The 7500-nt window shown below is 36.2% G+C and overlaps 1 long non-coding RNA gene across 2 annotated transcripts in view; it reads left to right on the top strand.

Moving 5' to 3' along the window:
* LOC135206697 (uncharacterized) overlaps positions 1-1699 on the top strand; it is a 129799-nt gene extending 128100 nt beyond the window's left edge. For both annotated transcript variants that reach the window (XR_010312816.1, XR_010312817.1), the window contains exon 3: positions 1543-1699. This is a non-coding gene — a long non-coding RNA (uncharacterized LOC135206697). The remainder of the gene's footprint in view (positions 1-1542) is intronic.
* The last annotated feature ends 5801 nt before the right edge of the window (positions 1700-7500 follow it).

Below are 7500 nucleotides of genomic sequence, written 5' to 3'. Positions count from 1 at the left end.
TGTGTCATTATGTAGATTTGTTTTGTCGAATCGTTTGGAGTATGTCTCGTCTCTCATGGAACTGTCATTCATTTTTGACACAGCGATGAATGAAACCATTTAAAACAGAACATGTAGTTCCAAATGCAAGATAATCCAGTGAAAAGGGAGCGACGAAAAAAAAAAAAAAAAAAAAAAAAAACAAAAAAAAAAAAAAAAAAAAAAAGAGCATACAAATGCAATCGTGCTTAAGAGAATGCGCCCAGAGGAGGTCGTTTAAGTTGGTCTACGCTGGAACAAAGTGGGAGGCACACGAAAGTCTCCTAAAAACAGTTCAAGAAATGGGGAAACTGCGAAAGTCTTCGAGAAAAGCGAGGTGCCATCGCCATAAAACCGGGAAAACTAAGGAAGAGCGGGGATGTTTCCTGTAAAAAATTGGGTGGCAAGGTCTGCATATATATGAAGGAGGAAAGGTTGTGCTCTGTAGGGATAAGGGACAAACTTCCTCGAAAATATGGGGAGGGAAGGGGGCCGTGATGTAGTGAAGATTTCACACATGAATCGGTAGACATGGTGGAACAGTCTTCTAATCAGATTATGTCTGTGTGGAGATAGTGATGGTATATAGAAAAGTATAAGAAATAGGTTGATCTATATCTTGAGTACAGACAGCTTTCACGTTTTTCCTTTTATTGGGTGGCTTTGATTTGATTTGCTTAAATGCGGTGTTGACAGTTATTATTCAGGTGTTTGGTAACGTCGTTTCTTATGATTGTGATTGCGTTTTGAATACTCGAAATCTGAAGAAAGGAAAACAATTTTAGTAAAGTAAAGTATGGTTAGTAGCAGAAGGAATATTTATTTCCAGATAAATTTTAATTTCATATATTTTTTCATATATCCGTAATGCATTGACCGGAGGAGATTATATTTTAATTCCCTTTCTTTTCCCTAAAATCGTATGCCTCAACTTTAGGGAAAGTAAAGTAAAAAGGCAAAATATCAGTAACTTTGCCTCTGAAGAAGCAAGAATAAGAATAAGACAAGTAAAGCCGAACCATAAAAGAAATACTGAGGGATACTCTTGCCAGAAACAAAATTTCTCTTTTGATTGTCAAACGGCTCTCGACATCGTTGGTTCCTTTCTTGGTGAAAGAAACTTGGCAGGACAGAATCAGGAATATTGTGTTACTGTTCGTGGGAAATAATTTTGTTCGTTCTTTTTCTTTTCTAGGTTATATTTTTATATGTATATATATGTATATACATTCTGTATATACTATATATATGTGTGTATGTGTTGTGTGTTTCAAATGAAGGTTTAATTTCTAAAACATTAACTAAATCTCACATGGCATTTTTATCTTCTTTTCAGACTGTCTTCTAAAACCCATCAAGATTTTCCCTGTTTTTGCTTTATTTTTGTCCAGCTACAGAGTCCAAGAATAATACATTTTAGAACCCTCCCCACCCCCCCTCCCCCCACCCTTTCTTTACCAAACTCATCTACATATTCGAAAAGCGAACCCCTATGATGATTTTCTTCTTTTCTTTTCCTTGCAGCCAATCCGCCGAGGAAATGCCCCGTTATAGGAATCGAGAATGGGAAGGTGAGAATCAAATCAAGAGGCCGAGTGGCCAAGTTCAAGTGTCGCAAAGGCTACACAATGTTCGAGGGGGACAAATTCGCAACCTGCGTCAAGGGAAGATGGAATGGAAAAATACCAAGTGCATAAGTAAGTACTACTGCTTCTTTTTCGTCAATATCTATGCATCCATTTGTTCTTATAAAGTTTGATGGAGATGTCTTCAGGCATCTCGGCTTTTGGGGAGAATGAAGATGGAGGACTGCCAGAGACGCTCTTGTTAGACTGAATAGTTTTCTTCGCGAGGTCATAGTAAATCATTATTACGGTTATTCATCTTGACTGTGTAAACACGTATGCCAGTAGTACGTTCCTAAATCCAGCAGTTATAGCAAATTCAGCTCCTGTTATTCGTGGGAGAAAAACTTGACTGAAATTTTGTTGGTAAAAATGATAAACTGGATGTTGTACAGAACGATTTTTCTTCATGATTTTGTTGAGAAATCAAGGGAACCCCGGGACGAGGGTTAGACTGAGGGACCCTCCCTTAACGTGGCTTCTGTAGCCCTAACAAAAGCTTCCTGTGAAGCCAGGGGTCATCCTTATGTTTCGGAAAGTGACAACGTACATTTAAGTTTTAAGTTGTAGGAAAGCGAAAACGCTCTCACACGTCTTAAGGTTTAAGGAAAAGACAACTTAGTTTTAGATCTGAAGGTTTAGGAAGCCGACACCGTAATTCACGTCTAAAGGTTTAAGGAAAAGACAACATATTTTTACATCTTCGGATCCGAAAGACTCATATAATGTAATTCCATTCTGTGTTTAACAAATACAATTTTTGTTTTCAGTCAAATTCTGACTCGCTGCAGTGTTGATTTGGCAAGATTTAATTTGGTCAGTTTTCAGAACCCTTTTTCTTTTTATTTTCGACATGACATTACTTAACAAAAATGATTCCGTATATCAAATATTTTATTTTTTGCTAAGAGACAAATTATGAGGCATTCCACTTTCACTTGTTATGCAAGTTTTTTCACGCTATGGTACTCTCTGAGAACTGCCAGAACATGATAAGAAATATTTTTGGCTTACTCGAGGAGTAAGCCCACAAACAACTTTGTTGTTGTTCTTATTGTTGCTGTTGTTATTGTTGTTCTTATTGTTGTTGTTCTTGTTGGGGCGGGTAGGAAAGCCTATAAAAAAACCTAAAAAGGTCTGAAAAAAAAGATTTCGCGGTTGAGTTAAAGATACAGGAATTTTAGGATAGGATATTTATGATTTATTTATTAGAATAAAAATGTAAAAAAAAATGATGTGAATGTTAAATAGTACAGAGAAATTATTTGTAATAAAATAAAGCGTATTTATTTTAATTTTCGTTGGTGAAGGAACACGCTATTTGACCGTATAGTTTAACACGCGCTCCGAGTAAGCTGGAAGTCGTATCCTGCCTTGTTACTTGTTATTTTACTTTTCATAATTTATAACTTCGTATTTTAGTAGTTTTCTGGAGCTTAATTAACATTTGTAAACATAAGTCGGAATGCTGAAATACCAAAAACTATTTATTTCTTTTTATGCTTTTATGCTTTGGACGTTGAAAAATATTTTAATGTAAATTTAGAAAATACTTGTCAAGTCTCAAGTTGACAAGACCTTTAGGAACTGGATGGAAAATTCTCTTATTACCGATAAAAGAAATTCCATAAGACATTGAAAAAAAAACTTATATAATTACTATAAGCCTTTTTACATCTATCGGTTGATGGCAATATCCCTGTCTTTTTTTTTTTTTTTCCAGAATGCATTGACGTTCATATTTATTAAAGGACGTTTGTTTTTTAATCAGATTTTGTTCACTTTATTTGATTGTGCCACCATTTCGTACATGTTTTTGTCTTTTTTGCGAAACAAGGAAGGAGGAGGAGGAGGAGGAGGAGGAGGAGGAGGAGATTGTTAGTGCTCGAACTATCTCCTCCCTTTTGTCTCTCGTTAATAGCTATTTCCCATCCTCATTGTTAATTGTCGTCCACTATTGTACAGCCACCTGTTTTTAGAGTCTCTTGTACGACAAAAGATATCAATTTAGCACATCGATTTCTTTCTGTATTAAAGAAAAAATCATAGACACGTATTTCTGGTAATTGTGTTGACTCACACATCCGAATGCATTTGTGCGTGTGTGTGTGTGTTTGTGTGTGCTTGCGCGCGCAGTTCTATTTATCTGTCTGCATTTGCCATCACTCTTGATTCTTTGATGGCTCATATTTCGACAGAGAGGAAATTGGGAGAGAATTTGTATTTTCCATATTTGGAGAAACGCAGTTTGATGTAGATTCCTAGTTTGTGTGATAGGAGAGAATAGCAAAAATTATTTGGAGAATACATTATTAATGGTATTTGTTGAAATTGGAAGAAACAGGTGTACTGCAGATATCATTATTGTGTTTCATCTACAAGGCGTGGGGCAGGAGTGAAATGACAAATGTGTGTATATTTGGTGTGTGTGTGTGTGTGTATGTGTGTGTGTGAGAGAGAGAGAGAGAGAGAGAGAGAGAGATAGAGAGAGAGAGAGAGAGAGGGTTTGGGATTGGAGACGCATAACTGTTATTACTAGTGTGCCGATCTTTATGTACTCATACTCATTACTCCTTAAATAAACTCTGTGGAATTGATAGCAGATTCCTAAAATTGATAATTTCTTTTAAGTTCATGCTATTTTAGCCTTCATTCATGGTTAGAATAAATAAGAAAAACGTTAAAACGTGTTCCATTCTGGCACGCTGGCAACAAAGTTAAGAAAAAATAATCATAATAATAATTAAAAACAAAACTAAAAGATAAACGAACCGTCTCATGTCGCCTACAGAAAGGAACGGTTTTATTTCTCCGAGCTCTTCTTGTAAAGTAAAAATACCCATTCTTTATAGTCCACACAATAATGGAAATATTTTACGCGCGATCATGGTTGTGTGTCAATTCATGGAAACAGCTGGACTGGGGAATGAAAACGTTAATTCTTAACAGTACTATTCATAACTCAGCCTTCATGAAATAATTACGTACACCAATTACAAATACCCCCCTTTAATCAGTGAGGAAATACAGCAGCACAAGAGGAGCTGTAAATAACCTCACATAGCACCTCACGGCTACTAGAAGGCCTAGAAAACAGCTTTGCTCCCTAACGGCAAAAACAGCCAACCGCAGACAGTCAATTACGCGTCATCGGACGTAACACGCTCGGCAGGTCCTTCCTTCCCGGCTCCCACTGACCGAGAAATGTATGGGTGCGGGAATCGCTCTGTTTACGAGGCACTGCCAACACTTTCCTCGTTAACCAATCCTTAAGTCGGGAACTAACGACTCGGGGGAAACAGTTGTCTTGCCTATTCGCATTTGTTTCGTTGGGGTTGTGTTCCGTGACGTTTTCCCGTTCGTAAGTAACCGTTAGATACGTTCTGAGTTGCCAGAAGTTTTGGTGTAAATTTTGGAGCTTTTTTGTTTGTGCTGTGTTATATTTCTTCACTGATTAAAGGGGGATATTTGTAATTGTTGTACGTAATTATATCATGAAGGCTGAATTATGAATAGTACTGTTAGTAATTAACGTTTTTTCCCAGTGTCAGCTGTTTCCATGATCACGCGTAAAAATATTTACATTATTATATGGGCAATAAAGAATGGGTACTTTTACTTCCCTTTTCACTTGGCTGCGCGTGTGGTTTAAGGCGCGTCACTGCAGTCCTGAGTTCTGTTTTTCATGGTTCGAGCCCTCGAGACGACGAAACTTATTATCAACTAAAAAAAATTCCTCTTCGGTCAACGTCTATGAAAATGCATTATTTCCGAGGTAGAGCGAATTGGATATTAAAGGACATGTGAAGCTTATTGCTTATATATATATATATATATATATATATATATATATATATATATATATATATATATATATATATATATATATATATTGTTTGTGTCTAACTATTGGAACTCTTTGTTCAGGTTTGCCATTCTGTGGTTCACTGACGTATGACCTACCAGCGGACAATGGTGTGAAAGCTGTACATTTAATACATTTATTATTCAAATGTGCAGCACGTATCGCGCAGAATACTGACTGACATTTTGTATCATTTTTATGATAATGTAATTTTGTACATTAACAAGTAACTCACGTGTGTATAGTAATCAGTGAAGTTTTTGTTGGTTTTTGTGGTAGTGAAAGAAATATGTAAATAATTTTATTTGATTCATCCTGTTTTTTATATATTTCCATGAATCCTGCAAGTATACTGAATAGGTAAAATGAAAGATTGAGTGACCCGGAGACAATACTACTATGAGATTCAGGGTCTCTGTAACACGGTTTTTGGACTTTGCTCCTTGTCACAGCATCGGATGTAGCTGAAAGTTGACATATATATTTATTTTACCACACACAAATTTTGTCAGCATTATCAACAACCTAAACCCGATGGTTTTGATTTTTATAGAGTAAAAATGAACTAGCCGACGCCACGGCCAATGATTACGAGCCAAGAGTCGAAAAACATTCATTACGTAAGCAAGGTAAACAAACACCTCTTGACTAAATGTTGCCCCGCCCATCCACCAGATAGAAATGCCATCGGCTCTGAAACCCAAAGACTTTATGAATGGCGGAACGATACATAGATGTGGTATCAGTGCTAGCGTAGTAATACTACTGTAGCAGTAGTGCCGCAACTGTATAGCAGTAATTTACATGAATTAAACGTTTAGACCAACTGCTGGGATCTTGAGGATCATTTAGCACTTCTTACAACTACTCGAGAAATTAGTTTTATAGCCAGAAGTTAAATTTTCTAATCCAACAATGCCCATGGTAGCCTTCAGTTGTATCCTGAATTATAACAAGGCGAAAGTGGTGGAGCCTCATGAAGTCACCATTCTGACGATAATTATTGGTGAATGTTTAAAGCCAAGATACGGTACCGGCTATTTTTTTTTCAGTAAATAGGTAGATAGCCAATAAATAAAATTGCTTGACATAGGATATAACAGTTATCAAATCAAGCTTGTCTACTATGTTTTTGGGAATTACCAACTATTCCCTACATCTTGTCAATCTGATTGTGACCTATAAAGTAGACTGTATTTCTTTGGAAACTTATTTTGGGAATTAGACTAATAATCGAAGTGTTTTGATATTAACATATTTTGTTGGTTGTTCATTATGACAATTATCAGTGGGGAGGTTCCAGAGTTCATAAAGGTGTACTGCTTTGCTTGGTATTTAAATTTTATGTCATTGTTGCCAGAGGCTCAGCCTTCGTTACGTATAGCCAATCATCCATCGAGAAACAGGGAAGAAATGGATGTCATAAGTTACGTAACGAGTGCGTTCGAAAACCTTTCTCTGAGTAAGTTGGCCCGTCTTCAAAAAGGTCACTTTTACATTATAAGTACCAAATTTATTCAACCTACGTAGTGCAGAATACACTCAAAATTTATGTGTTGATATAATATGTATTCTGAATAAGCGTTATATTTTATGAAATGCATAGATAAAAAGTTATTGCGGAAAACCGTGTTACAGATGCCCTGAATCTCAATAGTAAGTGGATAATAACGAGTTTGATTTTTTTTCTATGTTAATTTTATGCTAAATCTCTAGAGTGATATTACTCTTTCTTGCAGTGCAAATGTCTTGATATTAGTACTCAATGAAAGATGGCAGTCTTGGCAACTATAATTCCAAGTTCGTGTCGTTTATAGTCACGATTTTGATTAAATAATTACAGTCTCATTTTGCCTAAGTGTTTTTATTTGAATCAGCTGCTTCCTCAAGAAGCGAGATAAGTGTTAACTACGAATTCGCAAGCACTGTCGCCTAACGACGCTAGGAAATTAGCTTTAGTAAACGAATGATTGAGAAAGAAGTAGCGTGAAC

This window comes from Macrobrachium nipponense, chromosome 31 (assembly GCF_015104395.2).
Source record: "Macrobrachium nipponense isolate FS-2020 chromosome 31, ASM1510439v2, whole genome shotgun sequence".
Lineage (NCBI taxonomy): Eukaryota > Metazoa > Arthropoda > Malacostraca > Decapoda > Palaemonidae > Macrobrachium > Macrobrachium nipponense.
The sequence above is the reverse complement of the archived record's forward strand: the minus strand, read 5'-3'. Positions and strand labels throughout refer to the sequence as shown.